The following is an 18256-nucleotide window of genomic DNA, read 5'->3' as shown; positions in this document are numbered from 1 at the left end:
ATAGAGAATGACAGCACAGTGGCAAAACTTCACAGGATAGGCCAAGAACACAACATCTCAGCCTCCCTCTAATTTTTGAGCATTTAAAATCCTTGGAGCCTTCAGCATTTCACATCCTGCCAAGTGCTACAGCTGCTTACAAACAGGTAAAACTGGGCATCAGCAGTTTCATCAAAACCTTCTCACATCTTCAGTTTTAGTGTCATTCAAGTGTCATTCTCCCCCTTACCCAAGCGGAGGGACTAAAATGTTGGAGCCAATTTCAGTCTGCACCCCAGTAAATTGTTACAACACCAAGGGCTACTTGGTGTTGTGAGATCATTGAATCATGTGTCAGACACATCCTGCTTCCAGCATTTTCTAGCTCCAAGTAGACAATTCCTCCAGCAGGCCTGTTCTCTGCTCTCAATCTCATTCCTGTGCACCAAATTCTCCTGTGTTTCTCATGGACACTTGTGGCTTTTAACTCCCAGGACCAGGGAGTATATAAGAGCGAGGTGCGGCAGAGATCAGTGTCACTCTATTGAAGTTCATCAGTTTGAGCTCCAAAATCTGTTATCCCTTCAGAAATTCTCCAGGTTCCCATTTTCAGATGTGATTTAGTTAGATAATTAGTTTTTCTGTATTACTGACTCATTGACTTGCAATATAGCTTTACCAATATTGATTTTTCATAGTTCAGTTCCTACGTGCCTCAGTTCTCATGAGACATTAACCTAAGCCAACACACTGGCGGGGGGCACGACGGCTTACAACTAAAAACTTGACTTGTATCAAATGAAACATTTCATCTAAAACAAATATTTATGCTTCAGCTCGGAGCACTCTAACCCATTAAGGAAACAAAAGCTAAAAGGGAAATCAGAAAAGAAAAAGATATGTTCATAATGGATTTCACTACTCATTAAGTAGCACTTATGAAACCATCCCTCTCCTGTAACGCAGTGCCTAGTGCCATTCCTATTTGCATTGCATCTCCTCAGGCCAACACTGTCTTTGCTTCAGTTCCCTTCTCCAGGTCAGACGTGATGAGTCAAGGAGAAGCTACAGAATTGCATAGCAGAGAACATGAAGTTCAGTTTCTCTATTCAGAGCAAGCTGTCTATACTGCTCGTTTCATTGGTCTTAAATTGTTGGGATTTGGTTAGCAAATCTATCACTAAGCTCTGCTAAAGCACTTGTGAATAAGAAACAGTGCCTTTTTAAAAAACATCATCTTTATTCCTTTTATTCATTGCTTTTTTTGTCTTTAAAATGGAGATGCCATGACTACCTGATAAGTGTGTTATGAAAAAGAGCGATGTGCTCAGAACCTAACATAATAAAGCCCAGATAGGCACCTTACAAGGCAATACGGTTTGGAATACTTTATCCAAACTAAACATCACTTTCACTATTTCCTTAGTAGAACTCGAAATATAGCAGTAGTAATAATGGATTGTAATTCTTTTCAAAGAGACCTCCTTACATATCTAATCCCCTGCCATAGACTGCCAAGTACATCAGCATACCTGCTCTTAGCACCAGGGCACTTAACAGCTGCCTTTGATAGATCTGGCGTCAGAGATGGTTGATATAAGGAAAAAAGAAAGCAGTGTCACAAAGTGTCTGAGGGAAAGCATTCTCCAAATGTTTGCTGTAGCTGTATATCCATCCCAATTAAACTTCCTTAAATACGCCGGGGACATTCAAAATGGTTTGCAGTGATTTAACTGCACAGCTCTCGCTGACATTTCTGGGAGTCACGATGATAAATCCCCACATATTGCTCTGAAAGTTCCTCAGCATGTTGGAGGCATGTGTCAAAGTCAGGAGAGCTCTCCTAATGAGCCCTGCTCCCTTTGATGTTTCCACCGGATAGCATTTCTGGCACTGAATGTTTTAGATGTCTCATGCAAAAAAAAAGTCAAACAGTTTTCACCTTTGATAACCATATATCTTACTTTAAAAGCCTGAACTTCTAAATATTGGGGATAAAAGGTGATTCTTTTATGTCCTTTTTGCCATTGAGAAGTAATGCTTATATTAGCAAAAATGAATAAAAATGAAATAGCAAAAATGAATAATGTTTCATGTTTTTAACCTTAGAATACACTAGTCAGCCAATGGCATCGAGCCTAGAAATATGAAGTTAAGCAGTGCTAATGCAATGAATACCACATTTCTCAATCAAAAGTATATTGAAACCAGGGACATTCATTTTCGTGTAGCAATTCACTAAAGCCTATGGAGAAAATACCTGGAATTTTAAGGAGAGTCACCAGAGATTCTGAATGCAAGGTTCAACTGACGTGTCTGATTTTAGTATCCTTCACTACAGTGTCTGCAGTTCATGGCAAAGAGTAAAACAGAAAGAACATTAGCATTATTGAGAAACAGAGTCTAATCGACTTCATCAGGATGCACTTGCTAAGATTAGAGCAGAAAATATTCTGCCTCTTCTATGCAATTAGAGAGACATCAGAAATTCATAGCAAAGGGAAAAGGTTGCATATACATAAATTTAAGAGGCCTAAAGAGCAGGTATTTAACTCCCCCATTGCTGTTTTTTGCACCGTATTCACAAGCATTCCCTCAATTTTAGGGAAGAATAGCAGCCACTGAGGTTTTGAGATGGCCATTTAAAAATCTATTTGCTGGTCCAAACGGGTCCATGCCTTTGCTCATTCAAGTTCAAAACCTGAAGAACTCTTCAGATGAGAGTGAGCTTTAGAAAAACCCTAAGCAGGTAACAGGTACAGTCCAGTGCAGAACTAAAATCTAAGAAATCAGAAAGCACACAATAAAGCACGTTTTGGGAAGGTTTTCAATTAGGTTTATGAAGTACAAGAAGCTTATTTGACACGCTGATTCTCCAGCTCTAAGTGTAAATCGCTCTGCCTGGCTACAAAGCCAGAGCCTCTGGAGGCAGCCGTGCTAACACGGCCCAGCAGAGCAGCCTGACCGCACAGGCAGCTTCCGACTTCTGCCCGGGTACCTGTGTCAGTAAATCATATCCATGTGTGCATCCTAATGCTTAGTCCTGTTCAATAAACGCAGCCACCAATCAAAGGAAGTTTTGATCAAGTAGCACGTGCAGGATTTGACCTGGTATATTACAGTGGGATCTCCTGCAGCCCATACCAAAATCCCAGTAGCTACCACACAGGCTGTGTAAGGAACTTGAAACCTTTCATCACAGTTTCTTCATATTTTTTGTCCCGCTCCTGAACAATGTAAAGGTCTTAAAGGTTTCTTTGCCTGCTTTTCTTGGGCGGGCATAAGGAACCTTTCACTATGGTACATTCATGAGAGTTTTTTCCAATATTGCATAAAGATTTCCCATTAGACAGCTTCCACAGCAGCAGCTGAGCACAACAAAACCTGGCAATAAGAGTTATCCACATGATCTGCTATTTTCAACATTTTACCAGTCTCATCCCAGCAGCTACTGGTGTAGGCCAAGCCCCCTAACAGCACTGCTGCAGTCACCACCAAGGAAAGGTTTCAGCCAGTGCTGCCACTCACAGGGCTCATTAAAAGCTATCAAGGCTCACTGATTGTGCAACACAGGAGCTCACTGAGACTCTCCTTCAAGTTTGGAAAGTAGGATAAAATGTGGGAAGATGATGATTTTGATTTTCAATTATATGCTGAATTATTTAATTCAGAACTGCCCAACAGAGACGAGACTATGAAAGTTAGACCTTAATGTGCAGTATAATCCTGAGGATGTTTCAGGTCATACGTGGCAGACAAGCAGAGGGGAAAATTATTGTCCCCCAGCACTGAGAGAGATTACTAGATATTACACTGTATTCATCAGAAAATAAAACAAGGGAACATTCATGTAATAACCAACTTAATACCATTATCCAGGGTGCGCTTTGACAAGGACACGGGAATCCCAAATCAGACTGGACTTCAAAAGGGTTCTGTGTCATTTGAGACCCTAAACAAGAAGCTTGAGCACCACAGCAGCAGTGCAGCACAACCACGAGACCAATGCACTGGGTAATAAAGACTTTCAGTATTTCTGCAGTAACACACACTTTGGAACAACACTAAATAAACAGAGGAGAGAAGGACATTCCTTGCAAGGTAGTACAAGGATAGGCTTGGATTCCAACATGTTTCAAGATACTAGAAATTGAAATGAAATTCTTATAGGATAGCCATCTTTTGCCAAGACCCCATGTAGAGCCCAAAGCACATGTTTGGACATAATTCCTTGGTGACAGATTTAGGAGAAATTAGTTTTGAAAGAGAGTAATTGGGAGTTCTTTGCATCACAATATTTGGTGCGGGAATGCCTCCTCACCCTTCATTGTCCTTCAGAATTGTGTCAAAAGTCCTCGCTTTCCTCAGTATGCTTTATGCATAATTCACTCAAAAACAGTAGGAACATAAAGCTGGCACAGCTAAACTGGAGCTGTGAAATGAAAACACTATGATTTTCTGCATACATGAAATGAAAAAACTATGATTGTCAGCATGCATTTTATTTGCCACTCATTCCCTCCTTTCAGCCACTCATTCTGATGCAGCCGATAAATACATGATCTGCTATTTCCCCACAAGATTTTGATTCACTGAATGCACAAACACTTGCTGAAGAAAAAATCAGCCTTGGCAGCTAACATCTGGTAACGTTTTACACAACTGACAAATGGGTTAAGCTCAAAATAAGCAGCAACTCAACCTAAAATCCATTAAAATTACTGCACTGTATTTAGTATCAAGACAGTAAACCTTGAGAAATGGTCCGAGCCAAAGCTGCCTATGACACAAATAATCCACACCAAGTTGTACTGCATATCACAATAAAGACCTTTTTTTAGTAAAACCAAAAAGATGCAGTATGGCAGATATTATCATGGCAAAAAAAGTGCAAGGTTAGATATAATTTGAGAAACTAGAGTAAACAAAATACAGCTGTTCTTATTTGCAACCCCTACCTGTGTCAGGCTGTGAGCATACAACCAACTGAAGAGCTTATGCTTCAAGTTAAAATATCGCTCTGTAAGTTTCAGTAGCTTATTTTGTCAACCCTTACCTTGTGGATAGAACTAAATAATTTCATGAATTCTGGGATCTTGAGCCTTTTGTTTCTGAAGCAGTGCTCATTTCCTTCTCGGCATTTTTCACATGTTGGTGCAAAACGCCATCCTATGGAGCGAATATCTAAAAAGATCTTGGGTTCCCCTATTTTAATCTCAATCTGTTTACATGCAAGCTTGCACCTCCTCTAAAAATTTAAGATTATTCAAACAATAATCTGTCTTTCTACAATCCTAACCCAATATTACAAAATTACAAAATGGGCTTAAACCCCCGAAGTACTATTTTGCCACAGCAGTGTCCTCTTTCAAAGACAGAAAACTGTCTGAAAGCTAATAACCTAAAGAAGGAAACATTCTTTTTCCGCAAAAACACTATTAATGGGATGAAATTACAAAATGACAATAAAAAGGAATTACTTTTTCTGAACACTGAACTCCTTCAGCCTGAGGTGAAGAACTGGCTCTATATTACGTGTCACCCTCTGCAGGACAGCCAAAGCTGACATGAAAAAGCTCTACTACTTTTTTTTCCCCTCTTATTTCTACAGCATTGGCGAGCCCAATGAGAGCAGTGAGTGTCACTGAGCAGCGGCCCCTCACTGACAAACTGATGTGTATGTACCAGACAAATGGGCAGCTGGGGCTGGACTGAAAGCTCCCAGAGGATCCAAAATGGGCAGGAGCAGCTGACAGGCCACCCAGGAGCGCTGCCTTTCAGAGGCACCTTGGGATAAATGGGCCAGCAGGAACCTCATCAAGTTCAACAACAGGAAATGCAAAATCCTGCTCCTGGGAAAGAATAACCCGATGCACCAGTACAGTTTTGAAGACTGATTATGAAAAATTAGATACTATCCCATTCAAATTTTATAACCTCTGCATGGTGCCTTACTGATCATAGTGCTGAAGGTACGAGTTTAATTTGCAAAGATGCCTCATTACTGCCACTTCTGCTAAAGCCCATAGAAATTACAGTTGATTTAGCATCTCTGAAAATCATTCTCACAAGTTGGCATCATAAGAAAAAACATACAGTCACCTCACTTTGGAAAGTGGAAACAAAGTGTTTGTTTGCTATCCCCCTCAAAAAACAAAAGCAAAAAAAAAAAAGCTGAGCTAAGAATATCTCTAGCTATTTAAGCACGGTCTATATTACAAATTTTTATAACGCTTAAGACTAGAAGTCTCTTCTACTCATTACTAAGAAGTTTGCATCCTTATTTCCTTATTGTTCTTAGCAAGAAGTTTAAAACATCAGAAGCATATAAATTTTCAGTTCTGGTTTACAGTCAGATTTCACTGTAAATCAATTTCTAAAACACTGGTGTTAGTTTTGCCTAAGAAGGCATAGCTAAGTTTAAATTCCTCATGAATAAGACTAACTCAGGATAAATCTCATTTAAACTAAACTCAGTTTTCTCCACTGGTTTAACTAAACTCATTTGCAATTTTTCTGTTAATGAAACTGGAGCAATTCTAAACATTTGTGTCATAATCCAGGTGCCTAAATCTCAGTGAAACCTAAGGGAGGGTAACCCCTCAGTGACTCTGCACTGATTTCATCTCAGACCTCAGCTACATTTCCAACACATGCTCTCTGTATCAAGACCGATAACATGAACAAGATAGTCCTTGCATAGATGCATCCTTGTAGACTGTAGAAACTGCAATACGTCCCGAACGCAGAACTGAATCAGAATTGTCCCTTCAACACTCTTTAGCTCCAGTAAGGATCCAAAGGATCCAGTAAGGATCACCTTTAGTAAATCTCCAAAACAGTACTTATTAAATCCCTTGCTAAAAGAAGGCATTCTCTGTAGTTTACCTTGTTATAGATAGATAACAAGGTAGATGCCAAGGTCACAGCCTGTAGTCCTCTAATATTTTTATTTCTTTTCCAGTGTGTTTATTTTGGCACAGCAATTATCAGGTTGGCTTTGGATTGCAGCCTAGTCAGTCTCTGCTGCACAAGAGTATGGGATTTTTCTCCTCACCTCATCCTCCCAAATCCTTACAGCAAAAACCTTTCCCCCATAGACAGCTGTGCACCTGCCATAACACATCGTGTTCATCAGCTTCAGCACATGCAATAGGGAATAGGGGCAAAGTACAGAGAAAGAAAATCACATATACCAAGGTATAAATTCACAGAGAGCACTAGCTAGCAACAGGCCAAAGAGCATTATTGAGTAATTTGTCTGTGCATTCAAAGGTAGCAGTTTTGGCAGGCATGAACTTGTCTTGGACATCTCTTGTCATGATGTAATCTTCAAAGGAGGTATTGTGGGTTTGGGACAGGGCACAACAGGGCTCCAGCTCCTCAGAGAGCTCTCGGCAGATTTTTCTTAGTCACACTAACTAAATAGTCAACTTGTGGCTAACTTTGAGGGAGGAACAGAAAAACAAAACAACAATTTTCTGCAAACATCCCCCTGGAAGAGTAGATCCCCCTGAAAAAGTCTTCAAAATTAATATAAGTAAGATATTACTTTTTATGTCATTTACTCATGTCAACAGAATAAGGTAAGAGTGTATATTAATGTACACTTATGTACACATGCACAAATAACAAATACTCTTACATTTGTTATTAGTATACATGTGTCCAGGTGAGGCATTCCTTAAAGTTCTTTGCCAGTCGGTAGCTGTCCCAGACAACAACTGTCCTGGAGCTTTTTTTCTGTCTTTGTCTCATTGTGGCAAAAAATGGAAATTGGAAATTTTTCCCAGCTAATAAAGAAACAAACAGAAATTGAAATAATTCCCGTAACAAGCCAAACAAAAGAATTTTGTCTTTGTTTCACGTTTTCCTAAAATAGATTGCTTTCATTGTTATCATGGTAAGTCCACCTATACCATCTTAAACAGAGAATACATTTTAGTGTATGGTTTATTGTGATCTACCTGAAAGAAAGATTTGAGTACAAAGCAGAAATCTGCAAGACACTAGCAGCTGCTCACTCTAAGTTTCCAACAGTCGTTTTACTTATGGGTACAGCTCCTTAGAAAGTTATTAAATTAACGTAATTACCTACTTTTACTGGCTCTCAAGCCTTCAGCATCTACCATACTAGCGTTGCCGTATTTTGGGATAACACACACCAGATGAACGAAGACTCAGATCACTTCCCAAGGAGGACTTGAGTGCTATGGAGTGCATGCTAAAGGTATTAGCCTAAATATTAGACTCTGGTAATGCAGCTAATTATCATCTGCACCTATTTTAATCATGAGTGCTGTGGACTGCATGTGACTGCATCAAACACAAAGACCTTCAAAGCACCCATTACAACTAATGGTGTAGGATAAATATGAAAGAACATAGTCTCACCGCTACTAGGACAGATGTCAGACACATTGCAAGTACCTCAAGGTAACATAAAAGGGGCTATTAGTTGTTATCTTAATAGTAAGACTGTTTTCTTGGCTGTGAAAAGCATGAGTTTGCACAGAGTGTAACAATCTTCTATTCTAAACCTGATTAAAAAAGTACTTTACACCTCCTGCAGAGAGAGATCCTTGAGCTGCAATGCCTTTACCAGATTGTGTAATGATTAAAGCTTTAAAAAACTGCTTTGCCCTACCAAGAAACTTCTTGAAATTTCAGAAACTTTTCTGTCATCACTCAAATGAAACAGAAACCTAAAATATTCATGCACAAAAAAAAAAAAAAAAAAAAAAAAAAAAAAAAGGGAGAAGAGAGGGGAGGGGAGACCAGAAGAGAAAAGGGAAAAGATCTACTATTCCTTTACAAGCAAAAGGACATTTTGTACGTGGCTGTGGGTGACCTGATTCAAGTCTTCACAGTGCCGTTTTCCTACATCACAAGTAAAATGTTTTAGGTGTCAGACTACACTTTTTTCAAGGAGGGCCTTCTACTTCTCTTCTGTCTGTTTTCTTTATGACCTCAAAATCTGATCTATCTTTTTTTTTTTTTAATTTTTTTCTCTATAACAGAAGCATTCCCAAGAAAAGTTCTGTTTTCAATAATTCCAATTTCTGATGAAATAAGCTTCATATAAAATAATTCCTCAGCAGTTCTAGTAATGTGTGATGCAAAAAGAAATACATACACAGACTGAAAACTTAACTACAGAATCTCCCACGAAAAATGGTTTCCTTCTTACAACGGGCAGGGGCCATGACCATAACACACAGGGGACTGCATAGAGCTTCTGCCAGAACAGATGGGGGGTTACAGGCACACAGAACAGCTATAAGGATTTCTTCAAAACAGAACAAAAACATGTGGAAAAACAAGAAATGGACAAAGCCATGCAAAACTATGAAGTTTTTTTAGATCACTATCTGTGTCAAGAACTTGATTCAGATTTGCCCATGATGCATCAAGAGTGCATCAACTTGGGTCATAATTTGAACGTCAGTAAAAGTAATCATTAAAGTACGTAAAACCATATCTTTCATCAATTCATTTTTAAATTGTCCCTCAGGACCTTGTTGTACTCTGGTGTTTCCTCCAGGACTTCGTTATGTGTGAGAGAGTTACCTGACAAACACTACTCACAGGAAGATGCTTCTTCCAGAAAAAGCACCTAGTAACATAGAGTCCCCAAAACAGCCCCAGTTGCTCTTTAGATATATCTGTACTAATTAATAAAGAACACTCTGAGCTGTTCTCTAGCACTGGGGCCAACTCCCATGGAATAGTCCAACCAGAAATTAGTAAGTCTCCAGCACTGAGTTGGCCACATCTGATGTGCCTGTTGGGGACACTCATGGTAACTCTCAAAATACACCCAGGAGTTGTCTGGGAGGATGAAGCCAAAGCTGTGTCAGAGATCAACAGCGCTGTTTAACAGTACATTTAACAGCTACATTCACATACATGTGTCTGCACACTGCCACTGTTTCATAAATTTTATATGATAGAAATGGCTTCTGCATATTCTTACATTATTTGCAGTGTTGCATGAATGATTCAGTGCCACGTTTTAATGGGTCACACACATAGGAATGGAGTATTCTGCAGATTGACAGATTTCTATGGTTCAGCCTTAGTGCTGGATAAAAGTTAAAGACAGATTAATCCCAAAGACAGATTTACAAAAAATAAGACAAAACTGCAATAAAACCAATACTACTTTTTACATCACAGATTTATGCAGCTTTTCAAATAGCTCCTAGGGTAAGGTAAATAATTTCTATAATGTACCCATGAGTATTCTGTGAGTCAAAAACCCTTTGGTCCTGTTGTCAGGACCAAATGGAATGACCTTCAGCATCCTTACCCAATGATCTGTCAGGGTCAGTTTAGGTTACTAAGTTTCCTCCAGGTTCCCTACATACAGGGCTTGCTTTCCCTTAAAGGCAACAAAACCAGGAGAGATAACAGGAAGAAACTGTATTCTTTCTTTTATCCTTAATGTACCTAATCACGCTAGCAATGCAGAGATGGGAAACTTCTACCTGCTGCTATTGCTGAGATACCCATTACGCAAGGGAGCCTGGAGATGCTCAGATATAACTTGTCTTGAAACTTCTGCCCATACCTTCTCATTTATTGCCTTGAATTGTTTTTATATGTGCTCTGAGCTCCAGGAAACCTAAATTCCTTTTCCCATGAGCATCATGAGAGCTTGCAGAGTTGTCATTTATTTCCACAGACTTTATTAATTGTTTTAGTTTAGGGGGAAGATTTTTGGTTTAAAGTAGGGTTTCAGGAACATGGTTTCTTATTATGATAGTGGCTCTATCACAGCTTATTGTATTTCTTATCACCTCCTTTGATAAAAGAAAATAGCTGATTTTAGAATAACTTTCTGTGGCACTGAATAGAATGCATAATCCCTGCTTCAGGGCTTGCAGAGGGTCTGGAGATCAGTAGAAATATTATTCATTGTCACCAATTGATAATAATGCAGCATTTTAGTTGAGGATTTCAGTGCCCAAAAGACAAAAGTTCCCTGGGGAAGGGAAGGTTATACACTGGTGTCTGTTCTACTTTTAGCATTTCACAGTTAACATGGTTCTGTCAGCCTTGTTCAGAATAGGAGCAATCAAAATGAGTGTATCAAAACCTGTGCTTGAAGTTGTACTTTATGGTGTCAGAGGAACAATCTTTACTGCAACGTTAGATTTGTATCAGTTTAGAGCATCAGCTCACATTTTGCCCTGCCTCCACATCCCTGGCCCCGGATGGATTGAGAGACCCAAACGGGCATCTTCCACTTAGCTCAAGGTTTACTGAGCCCATACAAAACTCCAGTGAAAGGAGAAAGGAAAAAAAAAAGGAATAAAAAGTCCTCTGCAGGGGAGAAATTCAGCATCTGTAAGAGCTGCTGCACTCCTGCTGGTTTAGTAGCAGTCAGAGCTGACTTCACTATTCTGCCCAGCCTATAAAAGGAAAATCTCAATTACCTGTGTTAAAGAGTCATTCTCTTACATAAACTGATTACTCAGGATGTATTCTGATAGCTGCATTTGTCCCTAGTGGAGCAGACAGTATGCTTAACTGTCCAGAAAATATATTCTGCCCACCTGCATCTTAGTAATTGCTAACAAAATAGAAATCAAAATAATTACCGGTGCAAGCATCTCCAAAGCCTACCAATAGGCATTTCAGACCTGGGGAAAGGTTTTGTAATCTGAAAGGCAGGGGATGGCTGAATTCCACTAGGGGCTGAATTTTAAAATGATCGCTTGCAAAGTCCTCATGGTCAAAAATTTAATTTAGGTGTTATTTTCAAGAAACTTGAAATACATTTGTTAGTTTACTGTATCGGAAGTAAGCACCCAGTTTCATTGCCTGAACGCTGGAATGCAAACGAAGCAGCAGTGCTTCCAAACCACTTCAAGCAAAAGCAACACTATTCTATAAGAACACGGGTTTTGACGCTTATTGAATCCTAAAATCACTTATATTTGTTTTTATTTTGAAATCATACCAGAAACACATTAAGCTTACTTTGGAAACCAGTAGACTTTGCTTGCATGAGGGAAAAATCTGCTTAAGGGTTTTATTTTTCTCCAGAAGAAAATGGAAACAAATAATATTGTTTCAAAGCAATTTAGGGTTGATGGGAATATTGGAATTCCTTGTATCACCTCCCATGAGTTACATGGACTTATAGTAAATTACATCTTGTTCAGCAGAGCCTCAGATTGGAAATTACAAACAATATACCAAAAGCCTCCAGCTATGAGGGTTATAGTAGTAAATATAATTTGGAGTAGCTCACATTTTTCTAAAACTGTATTCATTTTAGAAAAAGAGTGATGTTTGTAAAATCTGTTTTCATTTTCCTTACTTTATAAAGTATAACAAAAAGTCAAATAAATGCTTCACTGAGCAATTTCATATATATAAAATGGCTTCAAGTAATTATCTGCAACAATGTCTTGGAAAAATAACACATTTGTTATTTTTGGCATTTCCTGGTTGGTGTATGCAAAATGTCTCAATATTTAACTGTTATATGTCAGCCACATTCACTGACCTGCTATTTGCTAGACAGCTCCCTGAAAGGATAATTGTTCGTTTTCTTTTCTATGGACTTTTAGACTGGAATAATGTTTACAGAATTTGACAGACACCTTACAAAATAAAATTAATCTCTACAGGAAAATAGATAGAGCAAAACTTTCTTGTTCCAGATCTGGTCTTCAAAATTAGGGCCCAGACACCTAAGGAAAGTAACTCTTTTTTTACATGACAGCTTCAGCACAAAAGACTGAAAAATTGCTGAAAATATTTACTTCTGCGATTAGGAATAAATACAAAAAAAAAGGATTTTTTTGCTAGTGAAGAGAGTAACAGCAGTATCATTTTTAATACCCAGAAGAAGGTATTATTTCCAGTCACCAAACATTTCTCACCAGGCTCAGTTCATCTGCTCTAAGTAATGAGGACCAAGAAATGAGAGCAGGGATTAGTTTAGAACTGCTGCTTTGGCTGAATTTGCTGTGATATCGCAAATGGACATAGAACATCTTCAATATCTTTTTTTAGGTGTGATTGACAAGTTTAATTTATTTGATGTGCTTAGTTATAGGAATAGCAATAAAGCAATGGAAGGAAGCGGGACTGACGCTGCATGGCAGAGTTGCCTTGGCAACAGAGCAGTCAAAGGTAAGGCAGGAGACGTGAAGGGACTGGATGCAGAGGCAGAATCCTCCCTTGGTGAGAAGTTTCACAACAAAAGGCAAATTGTAGCAATATAACACAGCTCTTGCCTGCGACAATGGTAATATTCAGAATGTGACTTTAAACATCCAGCATTACTGTTCTGAATTTGTCAACACTGATAGGCAGTCTGAAAATCTTTTAGGAAAACATGGAAGTTAACAACCTAAATGAATAGGATAAATAAGGACGCTGGCACCTACTTTTGGGTCTTTGTACAGCTGCAAAAATGAAACCTAGATGAAAACCAATTTCACATTTTCCAGTTATAGCTCTTGCCCCAGACTCGGTCCCTAACAAGGCGAGGGTATCAAGCTGCTTGCTTGCTGCCAGACAGCTGAATGTTTCTCCTAAGGTTATGACAGACGAGCACAATTCTCAATGCTGTCTTTCCAAAGAGAGTCATATTTTTTGACAGATAGATGTAACAGCTTCCATTTTCATTAGCATCATAATCATAGGAAAGTGCTAGAAAAAAATCCTGTGTCTGAGCAAGTAAAATTTCACAGTAATATTTCTAGGCCCCACTGAAATAATTTTATTGTAGCAGCCACTTCCTTTGCTTCCTTCATTAGAAATCAAATGTTACCCAAAAATGCTAAGGTTTGCATGCTAATGACTGAGAAATAATTGAAATGAAGTACAGTTACACGAGTAAAAACTCTGAGGACTTAGCCAGCCTTCTGGAAATACTGAAATTCTCTCATCTTTCATTAGTTTTCTGTGAAGTTGTGCACCTGCACAGCAGAGAGTCACACTGTGCAGGAGCGCACATCCTGGCTGGGCTTCCAGAGGCACAGTTGTGAGCCCAGACACAGTGACACCGAGCAAGGCAGAAATGACACAGCCTTGGAAAGGAAAGGACTGACCTTTTCTTGTCGACAATGCTGCTCCACGGTGAAGCTGGACATCAGCAGAGGACGAGAAGGAAGGTCACATCAGGTGGCAGCCAGCTGGTGCGGATAGGGAAAGGAAGGGCAAGGCAAGTTCGTAATTCAGTACTTCTTTTTGAGCTTCATTATTCCTCACTGCACCTGCAATTGGGAACAGAAGAACAGTTTGTTTTCACTGTTGACATCTTTTTAGGTTCGGAAACTATCACTTACACACAGAACAAAGGAAACAATCACAAATGTGACTTGTAATCATCTGTGCCATAGAATTTGTTTTCATTACAACACATCCGCTGTGTTTTTAAGCATAAATATAGTGAACTTTGTTTTTGAAGCAGTTTAGACTATATGGTTTATGTAATACTATAGCTAAGAGATCTTCTGTTCCCCTTGCACACGGCTTTACAATAGCAATAATACAACAATTTACATTTCCCCCATATATCTTTTGCCACGACTAAAAATTGACCAATACAGTGAACTTCAACCTGCCACATCTCAGAAATTAAGGCATAGAACAGGCTGCATTCATTGTTGCATAGTTAAATTGACAGCAATGGCTGTCCTTGATATGTCTCTTGTTCTTTAGCTACTACCACTTTGGAGGAGTATGGTGTTCATTCTACAGCACACATGACAGAAGTGTCTCTCGTAGGACTCCCCTGAGCACAAGGACTCACTAAAATCCACCAACACATTTTATACTTACAAAGCACTTCCCATTCACGGACTCTGTAGCAGCTTGACAATTTTAAGCCAAACAAAATTATTTGACATTAAGCCTGTATGCTTTTCTACATGCAAGTGGCTAGAGCAGAGCATGCAGAAATGTCTTTACCCTAAATCACTAAGTAATATACTAAAACTCTTAACTGATTTTATTTATTTATTTTTGAGGTTCCACATGTAAAATAAGTGGATTACATAGTCTACTTTTCACTAGCAGAATCAAGTCAGGAACCTCAGGACCAAGACTCCAAAAGTGCTACCACAAAGACTGAGCTACTTCATCCACTAGGTATTTCAGCAAAATGAAGTACCAAAGAGGCAAAAAAAAATTAAATATACATAGTGCTTTTAAAAACAAAACTATTCTTGGCCATGATCAGCAAATACAACAGTGAAATAGTACAGTTTCAGTTTGCAAGATTTATTTTTTACCCACATTTAACATTAGTATGGTGAAAAAAAACACATGCTAACGATTTGGAGAAAATTCTATGGTTGGCCATGGGATCATCAAAATACATTTTACATTCTTGAAAATTAATTTTCTTCACTAGAACTACACTTCTAAAATGTATCACCTATGTAAACAAATAACCTACATAAATATAAGAGTTAAAATATGTACTGTTAACTCTACTAATAACCGCGGAGATCTGTTTTGCAGTGAATTGCAGATAGGGAACTCATACTGCACTATGTGCTGTAGCAAGGGGTTTGGTAAAATGACTTCACAAAACATAGCATAAGTCTCCAGCTGAAGAAATGTCTGCTTATTCTGCCTTGTCATTTTCAACCTCAATCAGGTTGTAACGCCCTACATTTCTATATCCGTTTTATTATAGTGTTTCTTAATACAGTTCATTGGAAATTCAACTTAATTCTTTCTAAGTTTTAAATAAACTAAAAAGTAACATGGTACTGATGTTTTACAAAATCTTTCCTTGATTTTGTGTTCAATTGAGCCAGCAGGTGCTGGTATTCATTAAGAGTCAGAAATTCACTGGGAAGCAACAAATATGAATACAAAGCAAGACATACACATTTTTGAAAACCTCTGGGTTTGGTTCAGATGTTAAGACAATTACACATCTAAAAATAAAATTTACTGTTAAAGCACCTTCGTCTTGCTTTTCCAAGCTTAAGTGGGAATTTGCCCGTTAAAGTAGTTTTCATCTTTCAATATTAAGCAGACAGTAACACTGATCGTAAACATTTCATTCACTAGCTTTGGTTAATATACTTTGTTGACTAAATGTAGTTTAAGTGAAAAATAAGGTGGTTTTTTTTGGTAACTATTTCTATTTTATTAAATCATTTTTATGATTAAAATGCATTTAAGTTCACATGCATATAGTTGGATGAATGCCAAGTAATTAAAATTATAGGGAAAAAACTTCCCAGCGTAATGAACAAATCAAATAAATACATCTGGATAAATACATCTAAAGCCATATAACCCGAGATTCTCTTAAAAAAAAAAAAAAAAAAAAAAAAAGGAGAAAAAAGCATAACTTTAAGTTGAGCACTTGGTTGCAAATCAGTTTTTAAAATTATATGCAAGCAGAAATAAATTCTACTTAGGGGAAAAAGTCTAACACATATAGCTTGAATTACATTTCCCAACAAACCTTTCAGGGGACTAACATCTATTTTCTGTGCTCATGTCCAGCAGAGCTGAGCTCTGAAGCCTCCAGCCCTGACTGCCATGCAACTATGCAAATACAAAGCAGAAAGCATCTTTTTCTTTTTTGCAGGGTAGACAGCATGGGAGGGTAATATTTTCTTCTCTTTCATTTGGTTCTGAGTGAAATGGTTTTAGGAACCCATTATAACCCTGGCTGTATTGCATTGTCTCATTATTACAATGCTTGGGCTGCAGACGCATAGGCAGAAGGTTATGCCTTTGAAAACATCTGGGCTGTTCTTAAAAATAAGAAAATAAAAGGGGATGTGGGGAGAATGGGACACATCGTGTGAGACCTTGGAAAACCTTGTTTTATAGAAAGCTGAAATTACAGCCAAACTGGGACTGAAAACATCTCTTTACTATTCCCACTCTTGGGAAAGTACGCTAGCTCCCAGAAACAAGAGCTGAAACATAAAGATAAATGAACTCCATCCTGCCAAGAGAAACCTGCAGCATTGGGTCTCTGCCTGCTGGGGCCAGCCCTGCCATTACAGCTCCTCCAGCTGCCAAAAAGAGAGATGAGCACACAAGCCCAGCTGCCGGTGAACGGAGGGACCCGGTTGCAATTCCCCTACCTCTGCTCAACGTCACCCAAGAGAGGCATAATTGGCACTTGAATTGAAGCATGTGCAAGGTCCTTTTGTATCCGCCGCTTGCTTAGCTTGAAAATTAAAAGAAGCTATTGATAGCAATTTATATGCACCAGGATGGCTGAGAGGGGAGCTTGAACATGCTAAATTGCAAGTAATCGGTCACTGCTCGGTGACAGCTTAACAGAACTTAATCACAAAATTTAAAAAATAAGAGTGGGAAAGAAAATGAGAGGATATCGAGTCCTTTCCTCTGCTTTTCTCACAGAGTTTCTATTTATAATCTTTCCAATAATATCTCTGTTTGGGGATGGTATTTTAAAGGTGCTGAACAGACTACGGTTAGCTGCAATTCCTGGGTGCATGCACGCGCGTTAAAAGCAGATCTCTCTGCTAATGACAGCTTAATTCAAGATCTGTATGTAAACCCAACGCCTGCCTTATTTCCATTCTAGAGAGAATGCCATTTTCATAGAAATTGCATGTACTCAGATGGATGAAAGACTAAATTTTGCAGACTGACTTCACTTTTCTTATCTTTACATTAAAAGAGTTCATGGTGCCAACAGAAAGCTTCCCATGCATGTCCTTTCTGCAGAATGTCCCTAGCAAGAGCTAAATACACATTGCAGTTTGCCAGCACTGCCAAAACCCCATTATCTTAGGAAGGGGGAGGTTCCTTTCTTATCTTCAAGTGTCATTTGAAAATATTTCTTGTCCACTTCTCTTATCTTTCCCGCTATAAATCAATTTCAGCAGCTTGAGAGAAACCTGGATACTTGGTACAAAGATGAAGGGGATGGCAAAAGGCTGAAAAGTCATGCTGGAGAGCACCAGGGAGCTGAAGAAAAGGAGGGAAAGGAAGGAGCCCAAAAGGAGATAGGAATTGAGACAGACAGGCACATAACACACAGAGGTCATGTAAAGCTAAAAAAAAACCATACCACATACAATAAGTTCTACAGTATTTTGCACTAAATGGTAATATGACAAGATGAGTTCAATGGAATAATTTTTAAATCCCCTTTCCAGGAGTAATGTTAATTCCTAGAACCTCATACATCTGAGGGATTGTACACATTTCTGTCGAACTACAACAGCAGAACAGCCTTTTTAATTTTGCATGTCTCACCTCGTGTGAATTAACTCATTTAAATTGCTGATTCTCTCCC

The 18256-nt window shown here is 38.7% G+C and overlaps 1 protein-coding gene across 3 annotated transcripts in view; it reads right to left on the bottom strand.

Moving 5' to 3' along the window:
• Positions 1–18256, bottom strand: part of SPON1 (spondin 1) — a 427336-nt gene that overhangs the window by 375015 nt on the left and 34065 nt on the right. For all 3 annotated transcript variants that reach the window (XM_072039262.1, XM_072039264.1, XM_072039263.1), the window contains one exon: positions 14055–14219. The gene's annotated coding sequence lies outside the window, so the exon portion shown is untranslated. The remainder of the gene's footprint in view (positions 1–14054; positions 14220–18256) is intronic.

This window comes from Anas platyrhynchos, chromosome 5 (genome assembly GCF_047663525.1).
Source record: "Anas platyrhynchos isolate ZD024472 breed Pekin duck chromosome 5, IASCAAS_PekinDuck_T2T, whole genome shotgun sequence".
Taxonomy (NCBI): Eukaryota; Metazoa; Chordata; class Aves; order Anseriformes; family Anatidae; genus Anas; species Anas platyrhynchos.
This window is presented reverse-complemented; position numbering and strand designations above follow the sequence as displayed.